The sequence below is a fragment of the Coregonus lavaretus genome (assembly GCF_964263955.1).
Source record: "Coregonus lavaretus genome assembly, chromosome: 28".
Classification (NCBI taxonomy): domain Eukaryota; kingdom Metazoa; phylum Chordata; class Actinopteri; order Salmoniformes; family Salmonidae; genus Coregonus; species Coregonus lavaretus.
The window spans coordinates 34,546,991-34,564,571 of record NC_140015.1 but is presented as its reverse complement, the minus strand read 5'-3'; positions in this window follow the sequence as shown (position 1 = coordinate 34,564,571).

The window sequence follows — 17,581 nt, the reverse complement described above, 5'->3', positions numbered from 1 at the left end:
TTGCAGAAGGAATCCCTTGCATCTCGCTGGCGCGCCATCAAAGCGCTCCGGGAGGGACAGGGGTATTCCACGGACTGGCTCAGACGGAGGCAGGTAGTGGCCGTGTTGGTCGTGTTGGGGCTGGTGGGAGTGCACATTCCCCTCCAACCGCAGGATGGTTGCCAGCACGCTGTCCATGGCGCTGCCAAGTCTGGAGAGGCATTCCTTGTGATGCTGGACTGTCTCTACGATGGTCGACAGCTCTGCCTTTCCCGCTGTCTCCATTTTTATGGGTAGATTATTCTGTCATGTTGTATAATGATTAGAAGACAGGCGCAGGAATACGTATTAGGGGTTTTATTACTCCACCCAACACAAAGACATATATATATATACAAAAGGGATGTAACCCAAACAAAGAGCGAGGTGTAACTTCTACACAATACACGGGACTAGACCCGTAAACAACAAGAGCACAATACAAGGTACTCACGAGACCAACGGACATGGGACAATAATCAACAAGGACAATTGTGAACAGAGGGCCCATATATACACATACTAATCAGGGGGAATGGGAACCAGGTGTGCACAATGAGACAAGACAGTCCAGGGTTGGTGGTAATGATCCATGTCAGTGATGCCTAGAAAGCCGGTGACGTAGACCTCCGGAACTGGTGAACGGAATGAGCAGCAGTACCGGGGGGGATCCGTGACAGACACCAGGAAAATAATCCTGCATCAACAGGAAATGTGAATTATTATGTGTATTATAATTAATGGCATTTTTATTGTAGAATAGATTTTTCATAAGGGCAAATCAATTCAGAAATTTCAAAGTGGAAATTACAAACTTTAGAAGCCTTTTTAAACCTCAAATACACTACAAGGTTGCATTTCCTGCTGTGCAGGAACATTCTCAGCAACAAAAGAGTGATCAAAATTAAGATCCTACATCTGTATCTAATTCTACAGATATTTAGATATCCCTCACAATGGCCTGAATGAAGGTTATAGTCAGACTATTGTTGAGGCATGACCTGGGAATCTACTATCAGTCCTTAGTATCCAACAATGTTAATGAACAGAGTATTACTTTTTTTAAACACAATTTGCACATATAGAAAACAACCGCAACATGACCGTTCTTCAACACAACAACAGGCTGCATTTAACGCTAATTAGCTATTTTTGTTTTCTTTGACATGATTACTGTGAGGCTATTTATCCCTCATTATGTGCAAACAAGCCCATTAGAGCACAATACAAAAGGCTCAAGCGCAGTTCAGTCGCCTGATTTCCCATTGTGTGAAGTGCGCTAAGAACACCCAGCGGGCTAATTAGAACGACGCCAGTGGCTTGTTCAACACTCATGTTTCATTACTAGGGTAAAGCTGTGTTGCAGAATGCCACAGGTTTCCTGCAGCCTGTTACACATTCATCCTCACTGAGCCAGACCTGTGGTGTCTCATGCTGTTCGTCTGGGTCTGGGTGATGCTGGCTCTGACAACACACACGTTTAATAGCTGTGTTCCACACACACATACCTTTAATAGCTGTGTTCCACACACACACACACTCGTCTGACAACACACACACCTTTAATAGCTGTGTTCCACACACACACACACACTCGTCTGACAACACACACAGCTTTAATAGCTGTGTTCCACACACACTCATCTGACAACACACACAGCTTTAATAGCTGTGTTCCACACACACACACACACACACACACTCATCTGACAACACACACAGCTTTAATAGCTGTGTTCCACACACACACACACACACACTCGTCTGACAACACACACAGCTTTAATAGCTGTGTTCCCCCCCCCCCCCCACACACACACACACACACACACACACAGTTGTCTGACAACACACACACCTTCAATAGCTGTGTTCCACACACACACATACACACACACTCGTCTGACAACACACACACCTTTAATCGCTGTGTTCCACACAGCTGGTGTCTGACAGTGACCGATCACTTGACCAAGTGGGTGGAGGCAATACCCATTAAGGTCAGTAAAGGAAGAGAATGTGCATAACTCTAAATTCCCTTCTGTAACCCATTAAAAAGTGTGCTTGGAACCAAAAATAGATTTTCGTTTTGTATGATACCCATCAAGAACGAGACTGGCAAGGCCACCTCCAAGGCGATGATGGACATATCTTGCTCTGTCTCTCTTTCTCTGTCTCTGTCTCTGTCTTTATCTTTCATGTATTGATGGGCCTCTCATCACTTTTGTTCTCCTGTCGTCTCCTTTGACAATCTTTGAAAATAACTTTCAACAAAAGCCTGTTTGTTTTGTTCAGACAGCAGGACAGCCCATGCTGTACTGTTACAATGATACATATCGATTGCAGTAAAACACACACATACAGACACACACAGACTCACACGCACCACACACGCATACGCACACGCACACACACACACACACACACACACAATCATGCAGGCAGAGATAGCTTGCTTAGATCCTTCCATTAAGCATATGTTCATCAGCACAAACAGTATGAGTTGAAAGAAGAGGACAGGACAGGGCCAGTCACTTCCAAACCCTTTGGCGCATAAATGTGCATGTTACCTAGAAAGTAAAACTGTGTCAGGGCCATTCACAGGGAGGAAACATTCTCGCCTTAGAAGGGGTCACTGACTGGCAGTGACCACGTCTGTTTGCTCAACACACACACACACACATCACTAGCCATAGGGTATACAGGAGCAGCATGTGCCACACGCCTCCGCTGTTGACCCTGAACTAGCGTAGTGTGTATGTGTGTGTGTGTGTGTGTATAAGTGTGTGTGTATGTGCGTATGTGTGTGTTTGTGTGTGTGTGTATGTGGGGGTGGCAGACACAGCATTACAATCCAGACCTCTGCTGACATCATCCACATCAGAGCTGAGTGATGTAACATCTGTTTGCTCCTGGGTTTACATTTTCACCTATACTTCACCCCCTTTCTCTCTCTCCATCTTCTTTCCTGTTGATCTTTGAACTATTCTCTTTCTCAAATCAGTGTCTGATTTACAGACACTGATGCATTTACAGTGGGCTGTGGAGGGAGGAGGAGGGGTGACACACATTCCCTCTCCCCAATCAAGACTCTCTCTCTCTCTCTCTCTCTCTCTCTCTCTCTCTCTCTCTCTCTCTCTCTCTCTCTCTCTCTCTCTCTCTCTCTCTCTCTCTCTCTCTCTCTCTCTCTCTCTCTCTCTCTCTCTCTCTCTCTCTCAATCTCTCTCTCTCTCCATCTCCATCTCCATCTCTCTCTGGGAATATCTGATTCAGATTAAAACACCCCCGCTGTCCCAGAAGGATCTCAGGAACAACAGGGAACAGCATAAATTAGATATACTGTAAATTGGTGTGGGCTGAAATAGTGGATGTTACTTGAGGAGTAAATAAAAATACGGCATCCATATTAGGGGGTCGTCAGTGGTCAGACAAAACTCCCTGACAGAGTTTTCTCAAAAAATGAATGACTTCCTAATATGAATGCCGTACAGCTGGTGTTTTAAAGATAAAGCTATTCATCTGACTCCTTACCTCAAACCTACAGGTACTACACATATGGCTAAATTTACCAGTCTGTTATTAGTTACATATTTATAAGCATTCATCATATCAGAAAACAAGACATCCCATTTATTCTCACAAAGGTAAGCAAAGATAAAGTATGACTGGGTGCTGTTCACTATGTATGAGAAACAGCATTTGTAGTAAAGAAAGACTCAGGGATATTCATGGAGTCGAGATGCTCTGAGTTCACATAACCACATACATGTTTTTGTGTTGGGAAAAGAGCTCCATAAACCTTTACAGTGTGAGAGAAAAATGCAGTCCACCTCCTCAGAATACAACCTCTCATGAGTGCAGTATTTCTAAATCAAATCAAATCAATTTTTTTTATAAAGCCCTTTTACATCAGCAGATGTCAGGAGATGACAAACCCTTTCAAACTGAATTTTCAAGCAATATGTTCTTGGAAAGGTATTGGATAGAATATTGAATTTTGAAGAGAAGCGCAGTAGGAGATTGAAAAGCTTTGAGGAATGAATGAAACTGAGACACAAGGTAATCACCCTTCATCTGCTAGTCTACCTCCCATGTACTGATGACTCTTTTCTCAGAACCCCCGGAGAGCTCAAAGAGATACAGGAACACACAGTAACAATACAGGGGCCATTAGACAGCCAAATAGCTCTCTTTACGGTTCCTCTGGAAAAATAGCTTGGCACTGTTAGCCAAACAAGCACTCCCTCAGCGTAATTTAAAAAGCAATAGAGAGACCGCAATCATCAGCCTGGCTTCAAAGAGTAACAAAGAGTTGGAAGAGTTTACGTAACATAGTAAACGTAAATGTAATAAATGTATGGCCCTCCATATGTTTGGTATGGTTACATAGGACAGAAGGTTACTTAACCTGTTCAACTCTGATGCCCTCTGGTGGCACTTTCTAAACTACAAATATATTGTATACTATACATTTCGGTTTCAAAACTAGATGTGACTCACTATGCCAAAATGGATGTATGGCTTTGCAAGCCTGACATCTTAAAATGACCCTAGTGATTAGGGCTTTCAAGTTATATAAATATATATATATAAATAACACACAAACGTGAGGAAACTTCAAACTTATTTTCCCATTCACTTTTCCTATTGTAAACGAGTGAGATATATCTCCCGAGTGGTGCAGTGGTCTAAGGCACTGCATTGCAGTGCTAGCTGTGCCACTAGAGATCCTGGTTCGAATCCAGGCTCTGTCGTAGCCGGCCGCGACCGGGAGACCCATGGGGTGGAGCACAATTGGTCCAGGGTAGGGGAGGGAATGGCCGGCAGGGATGTAGCTCAGTTGGTAGAGCATGCAACGCCAGGGTTGTGGGTTTGTTTCCCACGGGGGGTATAAAAAAATAATGTATGCACTCACTAACTGTAAGTCGCTCTGGATAAGAGCGTCTGCTAAATGACTTAAATGTAGATAGATCAACGTCGCATATGGAGGATGCATAGAAGGTAATGTGGATGGAGAAAGAAATGCATTGCATGACTTGGCAGTGTGACACAAATGTTTTATTGGTCACAAGGGTGCCAATAAATCTGTTTGTTCGTTATGGCGATTATTTATCACACGCGTGCTGCACACATACAGTATAGCCTATAGATAATCTGTGGGCAGAGAGAGCGCGCAGATTTTAAAAAGATGGTTGTTGCGTGGACCGAAGACCGACAGCGGCAGGGGTAGGAAAGGTGTTCCAAGTTATGATATCTACCAGTAAATGCTAAGGCAAGAATGGGTATGCAACCCAGGTATTTAAAAAGTTTAAAGTCTTTGTTGAATATTTGCGGTTGGCAATTCAGTCATCATGGAATACTCTGACTTGAAAATCTGACATTTCCTCTAGGCTCTTTGGTCCTTGAAAAGTAATTGAAGTTATGGTAGCCGATTTAGCAATTCTCTCTCTATTGCTCCAATATAATTATTCTGTGATTTCATTTCTGATCAGTTTTTATGAGACATATAGGCACTTTCGTTTGTTTCCCGCTGTTTCAATTGAAGGTTGTTGAGCTAGTCTGTTGCGCTTGTTGCGGTAAAACCATGTGCAGTTATTATGAGCAAGACGACATCGAATGTTGGCTTTAACTTGGTTTTCCATACAAAGGGTACCCGGTTTTTGGTTGCTTTCTCATTTTAAAACATGATACAGTAACACCTCAATAACTCTTCAACATCTCAAATGGTGAGACTGACTAGCTACCACATGGACAGACTTCATTAGTGTGTTTGTATCTGGAGCATGCTGTCTATTTAGTCAGGCAATCCCCACATTATTCAGACATGTTTTAGAATGTGAAAATAATGTGAATGTCAATGCATAGTGCCATTGGGTAGGCCTATAAAAAACAAACAAATCTTTAAATGGTAATGCATACTTTTTTGCATACATTTTGGAGGGAGATTTTTTTTCTATAGGCTATTACAACTATCAAATATAAAATCTAGGTCCTTGCTTGAAAAAGTCCTGTAAGTACTTGAATTTGACTTGCCAATGTCTTTATGAACCCTGTAAAGGCTACTTGCTCAGCCCTCAGATGAAAGATTAAATCACCTGCTATTGAAAATATGCACGCATCATTCACTTTCCTGTCAGATCTTGACCCAGGACAGTATTTTTTTCATTCGGGCCAGTAGCTTTCAGTTGGCACTGGCCCGGTGTGCCACCTGCAAATGTACTTGAATGTCGAGCACAGCTGTGTGCTGTGCGCATAGGGCCTACATGTCTACCACTTTGTGTAGTCGTTAGCGATGCTAATGATAGTATAACTGTTTTCGGGTAGATGAAAAGGCAATTAAAAGGTCAATACAAAGTAGCCTATGACTACCTTTTGTCAAATCACCACCATAATAAGAGTCAAAATGTCCAGTATTTCTGTGTTCATATTTATGAACAACATATAGATTCTTTAGACATTCAGAATAGTGAACAAAATGCATGCTGAGGGAAAATAGAGCCACTCTACAAAATACTACTAACCCAAACACAGTAGGGAACAATGGGCCTTCTACACCTTCAGAGAAGGGCTAAGGATGTATAAAATCATTATAATAATAATAATTCTAATTATATTATTATTTTCATTGATGTTCTGATTTAATCTCTTCAGTTACTGATGGAAAGGAAAGGGAAAAAAAGACCCAATCATGATTTTTCTTTGCTGGTCTCTGGGGAGATAAATCTAGCTAGATAGGTCAGCCATTGGCTAGGCCATCAGACGCTAGATAGAAGGCATCTGCCATTCAACTGTATTAGGGCAACATTTTGGAGTGACAGTGGAATCAACCAATCACATTTTGACTTAATGTGTGGGACCGTTTTTACAAAAACGTATGGAAACTTCTGCCTTCTCGAAGGCTAACACTGCACAGATAGCGAGCAGTAGTTTTTCCACAGTCTAGCTAGCTAGGTTTTGTTGTTGGCTAGTTTGCAGCGGCTGCGGCAGGTGTTATCAAAGAGGATGTTGCTGCTAATTTGTTAGCTTCTCCCTTTTCAAGAATAACTTTCAACAAGAAGTAAAGTTTTAAATGATCATCATCTGGTGAGTGGAACTGTGTTTTTTATTGCAGTGCACTTGCTGTTGTTAGCCATCTCTATGAAAATAATTTATGCGTGTGAAACATTGTTGCATTTAATCTTTAGGTCACCGGTTACTTTGTCTGCTAAACGTGAAATGTTTTTGCAATGGGAAGTAATAGTTGTACATTTCGATTGGGAAATGCTTAACGGTTGTGTTTTTGTATGTCTCAGTTTATGGACTGCTTATCCTTTAACATCATGTGTGTGACAGGTTTATGGACTGCTTATCCTTTAACATCATGTGTGTGATAGGTTTATGGACTGCTTATCCTTTAACATCATGTGTGTGACAGGTTTATGGACTGCTTAACCTTTAACATCATGTGTGTGACAGGTTTATGGACTGCTTAACCTTTAACATCATGTGTGTGACAGGTTTATGGACTGCTTATCCTTTAACATCATGTGTGTGATAGGTTTATGGACTGCTTATCCTTTAACATCATGTGTGTGACAGGTTTATGGACTGCTTATCCTTTAACATCATGTGTGTGTGACTGCTGTCTTTCTCTCGGCCCTATGCAGGGGTGTAGTGGTGCCTGGAGAAGTGGGTATATTCTAATCTTGACAAACAGTTCCAAAATGGCCCAGCGAAGGAAAGACACTCTGTGTGAAAAATCCTATGTTTTCTTATGTAAAAACAAAAAGCATTTTCGTATAGATTCTTCAGATTTTCACTTTTAAAAAATCACACATTTGTTTTATAGAAAAAATATATGTTCTAAGTCCACAACAATGCTTAAACTACATCAATCTGATTGGGTGGGCCTGGCAGGCCCTGGCTCCCCAGTGGGTTGGCCTGTGTTCACTCATGCCTACGCCCCTGATGCCAACAGCACATGATGACTGGATTGTGCATCACAAATAGCCTACTAACCAACACTTCGGACCAAACTTTTTCAATACCTGGTTTGCATACCCATTGTTTTTTTGTTTTTTTTTATTGTTTTTTTAATATATATATTTTTTATTTATTTTATTTTATTTATTTTTTTTCCCTTTATTACTTTTCAACCCCACCATCCTTTCCCTACTTGGAGTAAATTAGTGAACAACAACGCCCAGGCCTCTACTTCCGGTCTATACTTACTATCTACACCTTATGGACAGAGTTAATTTTACAATAATTCTATATCTATATATATATATATATATATATATATATATATATATATTTATTTTTTTGCTCCTGAACTTCTTCTACTCTCAACCTCTCCGATCATTTTCATGATGTCCATCCGGTTTGCTTCTAAATGCCATATCTTTCTAACTGTGCTCTTTCCCAAAAGCTCCCAACATACAACCTATATACTTATTATGGACACAGTATGCTTACATTATTAGCTATCTTTGTTATTATTTGTTGTTATTTGTTATTAGTCCCATCCTTCAACTCTATTCAATACCTCCCATCTATCTCTTAACACCATCCATATAGGATTTCTATTTGCCATATATATTTCAACCATACTGTGATGTTTTACAAAAGTTCTGAACCTTTCTATTCTCATTGCTTCTACAGATTGTGAATTAAAAATAAACATTTTTGCTAAAAGTATTATTATATTATTGATTGATTGACTATGACTTTTCAGATCACCCAGTAATGCTATCTGCAAGGTTAGTTCCAGGTAAATATTGCAATCCTTTAGCCATTCCTGGACCTGTGTCCAAAAACAAGCTACAAATGGACAGAACCAAAACAATACATACCCATTGTTGCCTTAGTTAGCATTTACTGGTAGATATCATAAGTTGAAATGACTTTCCTATCCTACCGGCTACCGATGTCATTCTTCTGTGAGCTGCTCCATGCCAAAACCAGTTGAGAGATGCGTGCTCTTGCTGCCTGCAGATTATATTCCGCTGAAACTAGGCTATGTGTGCTGATATACAATACAATATATATACTGAACAAAAATATAAATGCAACATGTAAGGTGCTGGTCCCATTTTTCATGAGCTGAAATAAAATACATATATTTTCCATTTGCACAAAAAGCTTATTTCGCTCCAATTTTTTTTGCACAAATCAAATTTGTCACATGCGCCGAATACAACAAGTGTAGACCTTACCGTGAAATGCTTACTTAATATATAATATGCCATTTAGCAGACACTTTTATCCAAAGCGACTTACAGTCATGCGTGCATACATTTTTTTGTGTATGGGTGGTCCCGGGGATCGAACCCACTACCCTGGCGTTACAAGCGCCGTGCTCTACCAGCTGACCTACAGCTGAGCTACTTACAAGCCCTTAACCAACAACGCAGTTCTAGAAATAGAATTAAGAAAATATTTACTAAAGAAACTAAAGTAAAACATTTAATAAAAAGTAACACAATAAAATGTCAACAACGAGGCAATATACAGAGGGTACCGGTACCGAGTCAACGTGCGGGGGTACAGATTAGTCGAGGTAATTTGTACATGTAGGTAGCAGTAAAGTGACTATGCATAGATAATAAACAGCGAGTAGCAGCAGTGTAAAAACTAAGGGGGGGGGGGGGGGGGGGGGGTCAATGTGAATAGTCCGGGTGACCATTTGATTAATTGTTCAGCAGGCTTATGGCTTGGGGGTAGAAGCTAAGGGGCCTTTTGGACCTAGACTTGGTGGCCCGGTACCACTTGCCTTGCGGTAGCAGAGAGAACAATCTATGACTTGGGTGATTGGAGTCCTTGACCATTTTGTGGGCCTTCCTCTGACACCGCCTAGTATTTAGTCCTGGATGGCAGGAAGCTTGGCCCCATTTTTTATTATTTTTATTTTATTTTTTCACCTTTATTTAACCAGGTAAGCCAGTTGAGAACAAGTTCTCATTTACAACTGCGACCTGGCCAAGATAAAGCAAAGCAGTGCGATAAAAACAACAACACGGAGTTACATATGGGGTAAAACAAAACATAAAGTCAAAAATACAACAGAAAATATATATACAGTGTGTGCAAATGTAGCAAGTTATGGAGGTAAGGCAATAAATAGGCTATAGTGCAAAATAATTACTATTAATATTAACACTGGAATGATAGATGTGCAAGAGATGATGTGCAAATAGAGATACTGGGGTGCAAATGAGCAAAATAAATAACAATATGGGGATGAGGTAGTTGGGTGGGCTAATTTCAGATGGGCTGTGTACAGGTGCAGTGATCGGTAAGGTGCTCTGACAACTGATGCTTAAAGTTAGGGAGGGAGATAAGAGTCTCCAGCTTCAGAGATTTTTGCAATTCGTTCCAGTCATTGGCAGCAGAGAACTGGAAGGAATGGCGGCCAAAGGAGGTGTTGGCTTTGGGGATGACCAGTGAGATATACCTGCTGGAGCGCATACTACGGGTGGGTGTTGCTATGGTGACCAATGAGCTAAAATAAGGCAGGGATTTGCCTAGCAGTGATTTAGACATGACCTGGAGCCAGTGGGTTTGGCGACGAATATGTAGTGAGGACCAGCCAACAAGAGCGTACAGGTCACAGTGGTGGGTAGTATATGGGGCTTTGGTGACAAAACGGATGGCACTGTGATAGACTACATCCAATTTGCTGAGTAGAGTGTTGGAGGCTATTTTGTAAATGACATCGCCGAAGTCAAGGATCGGTAGGATAGTCAGTTTTACGAGGGCATGTTTGGCAGCATGAGTGAAGGAGGCTTTGTTGTGAAATAGGAAGCCGATTCTAGATTTAACTTTGGATTGGAGATTCTTAATGTGAGTCTGGAAGGAGAGTTTACAGTCTAACCAGACACCTAGGTATTTGTAGTTGTCCACATACTCTAGGTCAGACCCGTCGAGAGTAGTGATTCTAGTCGGGTGGGCGGGTGCCAGCAGCATTCGATTGAAGAGCATGCATTTAGTTTTACTAGTGTTTAAGAGCAGTTGGTGGCTACTGAAGGAGTGTTGTATGGTATTGAAGCTCGTTTGGAGGTTTGATAACACAGTGTCCAATGAAGGGCCAGATGTATACAAAATGGTATCGTCTGCGTAGAGAGTCAACAGCAGCAAGAGCGACATCATTGATATACACGGAGAAAAGAGTCGGCCCAAGAATTGAACCCTGTGGCACCCCCATAGAGACTGCCATAGGTCCAGACAACAGGACTCTATCTGAGAAGTAGTTGGTGAACCAGGCGAGGCAGTCATTTGAGAAACCAAGGCTATTTAGTCTGCCAATAAGAATGCGGTGGTTGACAGAGTCGAAAGCCTTGGCCAGGTTGATGAAGACGGCTGCACAGTACTGTCTATTATCGATCGCGGTTATAATATCGTGGCTGAGGTGCACCCATGACCAGCTCGGAAACCGGATTGCATAGCAGAGAAGGTATGGTGGGATTCGAAATGGTCGGTGATCTGTTTGTTAACTTGGCTTTCAAAAACTTTTGAAAGGCAGGGCAGGATGGATATAGGTCTGTAACAGTTTGGATCTAGAGTGTCACCCCCTTTGAAGAGGGGGATGACTGCGGCAGCTTTCCAATCTCTAGGGATCTCAGACGTTACGAAAGAGAGGTTGAACAGGCTAGTAATAGGGCTTGCGACAATTTCGGCGGCTAGTTTTAGAAAGAAAGGGTCCAGATTGTCTAGCCCAGATGATTTGTAGGGGTACAGATTTTGCAGCTCTTTCAGAACACCAGCTGTCTGAATTTATGTGAAGTAGAAGCGGGGGGGGGGGGTGGGGGGGGGGGGCAAGTTGCAGCGGAGGGTGCAGAGCTGGTGGCCGGGGTAGTGGTAGCCAGGTGGAAAGCATGGCCAGCCGTAGCAAAATGCTTGTTGAAATTCTCGATTTTTGTAGATTTATCGGTGGTAATAGTGTTTCCTAGCCTCAGTGCAGTGGGCAGCTGGGAGGAAGTGCTCTTATTCTCCATGGACTTTACAGTGTCCCATAACTTTTTGGAGTTAGTGCTACAGGATGCAAATTTCTGTTTGAAAAAGTTAGCCTTTGCTTTCCTAACTGCTTGTGTATATTGGTTCCTAACGTCCCTGAAAAGTGCAGTACGCCACAGGATGTTTTTGTGCTGGTCAAGGGCAGTCAAATCTGAGGAGAACCAGGGGCTATATCTGTTCTTAGTTCTGTATTTTTTGAATGGGGCATGTTTATTTAAGATTGAGAGGAAATTACTTTTAAAGAACAACCAGGCATCCTCTACTGACGGAATGAGATCTATATCCATCCAGGATACCTGGGCCAGGTCAATTAGGAAGGCCTGCTCGCTAAAGTGTTTTAGGGAGCGTTTGACAGTGATGAGGGGTGGTCGTTTGACCGCGGACCCGTTACGGACGCAGGCAATAAGGCAGTGATCGCTGAGATCCTGGTTGAAGACAGCGGAGGTGTATTTAGAGGGTAAGTTAGTCAGGATGATATCTATGAGGGTACCCATGTTTACTGATTTAGGGTTGTACCTGGTAGGTTCGTTGATAATTTGTGTGAGATTGAGGGCATCTAGTTTGGATTGTAGGATGGCCGGGGTGTTAAGCATATCCCAATTTAGGTCACCAAGCAGTACGAACTCTGAGGATAAATGGGGGGCAATCAATTCACATATGGTGTCCAGGGCACAACTGGGGGCTGAGGGGGGTCTGTAGCAAGCTGCAACAGTGAGAGACATTTCTGGAAAGGTGGATTTTTAGAAGTAGAAGCTCAAACTGTTTGGGCACAGACCTGGATAGTATGATAGAGCTCTGCAGGCTATCTACAGTAGATTGCAACTCCACCCCCTTTGGCAGTTCTATCTAGACGGAAAATGTTGTAGTTGGGGATGGAAATTTCAGAATTTTTGGTGGCCTTCCTAAGCCAGGATTCAGACACTGCTAGAACATCAGGGTTGGCGGAGTGTGCTAACGCAGTGAATAACTCAAATTTAGGAAGGAGGCTTCTGATATTAACGTGCAGAAAACCAAAGGCTTTTACGGTTACAGAAGTCAACAAATGATAGCTCCTCTGGAGTAGGAGTGATACTAGGGGCTGCAGGGCCTGGGTTAGCCTCTACATCACCAGAGGAATAGAGGAGGACAAGAATAAGGATACGGCTAAAGGCTTTAAGAACTGGTCTTCTAGTGCGTTGGGTACAGAGAATAAAGGGGGCAGATTTCCGGGCGTTGTAGAAAAGATTCAGGGCATTATGTACAGACAAGGATATGGAAGGATATGAGTACAGTGGAGGTAAACCTAAGTGTTGGGTAACAATGAAAGAGATAGCATCACTGGAGGCACTGATTGAGCCAGTCTCGGCGTGTATGGGGGGTGGAACAAAGGAACTATTTGAGGCAGTTTGAGAGGGACTTGGGGTTCTACAGTGAAATTGTATAATAAGAACTAACTGGAACAGCAATAGGCAAGGCATATTGACATGGGAGAGAGGCATAAAGCAATCACAGGTGTTATTAGAGAGAGCTAAGACAACAACTGGTAATGGCGATAAAGTTTGGGCTGAGGCTAAACAGAATAAACAGGACAGGGTACAGCGTAAAGGAACAGTCCAGCAGGCATCAGCTGTGCAGCTGAGTGATCATAAGGTCCAGTGAACAGCAATATGTGAGTCCGAGAGCAGTTCAAATTGGTGCTTCAGCACAGCGAGCAGGAAGCACGGTTGTAGTTTGCGTGTGCTAGCGGGCTGGAGCTAGCAGATGGATCTTCGTGGTCATCGCAACGGGAAGCCTGTTGAAACCACAGACGATTACGTCGGCAGACCAGTCGTGATGGATCGGCAGGGCTCCGTGTCGACTCTAGGAGGTCCCGTCCGGGTGACAGAGAGGTAGATAGCCGGGAGATGTGCCTGACTCAAGGCTAGCTCAAGGCTGATTAGTCAACAACAACGTTCATTTGGTTGCAGCTAGCTAGTTGCGATTATCCAGTGTTAATGGTCCAGTGATTCAGTGATTCTGGCAGAAAATCCAATAGGTTCTGGGTCGATAACTCGCTGTGCAGACAGTGCAGACTGGCCGATAATAGTCCAGGCTAGAGCTGGCTGGTAGGTAGTGCAGGCCACGGACAATGGAGAAAAGCCGCTAATGGTGGCAAATAGCAAGTAGCTAGTTAGCTGGTTAGCTGGCTACTCCCGTTCGGTAGACAGAGAGGTAGATAGCCGGGGCTAGCTCAAGGCTCAAGGCTAACTGGTGCTATGGGGGCAGTGGTGATTAGCCTACAGCAACATCCATTCGACATCCATTCGGTTGCAGCTAGCTAGATCCGGTGTTATGGTCCAGTGATTCAGTTATTCCGGCAGAAAATCAGATGTTCTGGGTGAAAACCGCTAACGGCGGCTAATAGCAAGTAGCTAGTTAGCTAGTTAGCTGGCTGGCTAGTTTCAACTGGAGATTCTAGATAAAGGTGAGTAAATAATATAATCAGTTCCGCATTGAGTGAGGCAGGTTGCAGGAAAGTATATTTAGTAGAAGGAAGAAAAGTGTGATAGGGAAATATACAGTGGGGGAAAAAAGTATTTAGTCAGCCACCAATTGTGCAAGTTCTCCCACTGAAAAAGATGAGAGAGGCCTGTAATTTTCATCATAGGTACACGTCAACTATGACAGACAAATTGAGGGAAAAAAATCCAGAAAATCACATTGTAGGATTTTTAATGAATATATTTGCAAATTATGGTGGAAAATAAGTATTTGGTCAATAACAAAAGTTTCTCAATACTTTGTTATATACCCTTTGTTGGCAATGACACAGGTCAAACGTTTTCTGTAAGTCTTCACAAGGTTTTCACACACTGTTGCTGGTATTTTGGCCCATTCCTCCATGCAGATCTCCTCTAGAGCAGTGATGTTTTGGGGCTGTCGCTGGGCAACACAGACATTCAACTCCCTCCAAAGATTTTCTATGGGGTTGAGATCTGGAGACTGGCTAGGCCACTCCAGGACCTTGAAATGCTTCTTACGAAGCCACTCCTTCGTTGCCCGGGCGGTGTGTTTGGGATCATTGTCAAGCTGAAAGACCCAGCCACGTTTCATCTTCAATGCCCTTGCTGATGGAAGGAGGTTTTCACTCAAAATCTCACGATACATGGCCCCATTCATTCTTTCCTTTACACGGATCAGTCATCCTGGTCCCTTTGCAGAAAAACAGCCCCAAAGCATGATGTTTCCACCCCCATGCTTCACAGTAGGTATGGTGTTCTTTGGATGCAACTCAGCATTCTTTGTCCTCCAAACATGATGAGTTGAGTTTTTACCAAAAAGTTCTATTTTGGTTTCATCTGACCATATGGCATTCTCCCAATCCTCTTCTGGATCATCCAAATGCACTCTAGCAAACTTCAGACGGGCCTGGACATGTACTGGCTTAAGCAGGGGGACACGTCTGGCACTGCAGGATTTGAGTCCATGGCGGCGTAGTGTGTTACTGATGGTAGGCTTTGTTACTTTGGTCCCAGCTCTCTGCAGGTCATTCACTAGGTCCCCCCGTGTGGTTCTGGGATTTTTGCTCACCGTTCTTGATCATTTTGACCCCATGGGGTGAGATCTTGCGTGGAGCCCCAGATCGAGGGAGATTATCAGTGGTCTTGTATGTCTTCCATTTCCTAATAATTGCTCCCACAGTTGATTTCTTCAAACCAAGCTGCTTACCTATTGCAGATTCAGTCTTCCCAGCCTGGTGCAGGTCTACAATTTTGTTTCTGGTGTCCTTTGACAGCTCTTTGGTCTTGGCCATAGTGGAGTTTGGAGTGTGACTGTTTGAGGTTGTGGACAGGTGTCTTTTATACTGATAACAAGTTCAAACAGGTGCCATTAATACAGGTAACGAGTGGAGGACAGAGGAGCCTCTTAAAGAAGAAGTTACAGGTCTGTGAGAGCCAGAAATCTTGCTTGTTTGTAGGTGACCAAATACTTATTTTCCACCATAATTTGCAAATAAATTCATAAAAAATCCTACAATGTGATTTTCTGGATTTTCTTTTCTCAATTTGTTTGTCATAGTTGACGTGTACCTATGATGAAAATTACAGGCCTCTCTCATCTTTTTAAGTGGGAGAACTTGCACAATTGGTGGCTGACTAAATACTTTTTTTCCCCACTGTTGGTAGTAGTAGTAGTAGTAGTAGTAGTAGTAGTAGTAGTAGTAGCAGTAGTAGTAGTTAGTAGCAGTAGTAGTAGTGTAATATGTCAATAAAAGCAGAAACCGTATAAATGCATCAAACAGTGTTATATGAACAGTATGTGATGTGGTTAGTTGGACCTAAAATTAAGTGTAGAGTAGATTAATGTTTCCACAGCTCTTTGAACAGAATCATCAAAGCTCAAGCTGATTTATGTTGTTGCTTAGGCACCTGTTTCCACTTTGATGCATTTGAATCGCCCGAACATCTGCGCAATTTCAACAATCAAAGCTGCCACATTAAGTGTAATGAAATTTCAGATGGATCACTATTTACAAAAATTAAAACATCTGCCTCTATTCACATGAAGTGGCTTTGGTTCATTCATGACTGCAAAGCCTAATCACAAACCATGTAGGACGAGAACAGACTGGTTATTTACATTTTACATTTACATTTTAGTCATTTATCCAGAGCGACTTACAGTTAGTGAGTGCATACATAGTTTTTTATACTGTGAATTGCTTACTTACGGGCCCTTCCCAACAATGCAGAGAGAAAGAAAATAGAGAAATAATAGAAAAGTAATATCACATAATAATAAAAGTAATAATAAATACACAATGAGTAACGATAACTTGGCTATGTACACAGGGTACCAGTACCAAGTCGATGTGCAGGGGTACGAGGTAATTGTACCCTTACAAGCGGATACGGCAGTGGCAGTGACGTTCCCTGTGACGCGCTTCCCATTTCTGAGTCGTCCTCTCTGTCCTAACTGACGTCGGAACTTCTACAGAGGTGTAAGCTGGAGCATTGGTACATTGCCATAAACAACACGTCTATCGAGAGAGATAGAAATAGTGTATGAGAGTGAAGAGAGGGGAGCGTGTGAGAGAGCAAGCGAAAGAGACAAGAGCGAACAGAGAGAAACACATTTTGACACACTCTTTTCAAACTGCTCTGTTTGTTTTTTGCAGCCCTCAGAATGCAAAGCCTCCACCTCCCTCCTCCCCGAGCAGCTTCTCAAATCCACGTTGGTTAACAGCTCCCAGCCCACCGCTCCAGATGCAACTTAGCTGCTTCTTCTCATCTCTTCTCTATATAGACTGGCAAACACGACCCCAGTGGGGATTTTCAGCCAAATGTTGTGTTTGCTTTCTACACTACAAAGAAGGTATTACGCCCGTCTGAGTTCACAAATCCCACCCGACTCGACTTGATTTATCTGCAATTATAAGAGATGGGGGGATTCATTGTAATCTGATGTTGACAGAGGCGCTCCAGAGAGCAGACAGCGGTGGGGATGTATCTGCTGAGTCATCCAACCAGCACTGTCGTTCTATCAGTCTATCTGAAGGGAATAAACCCAGCACACTCGCAGTTGGTGCGAAGACCTGAAATAGTCGATG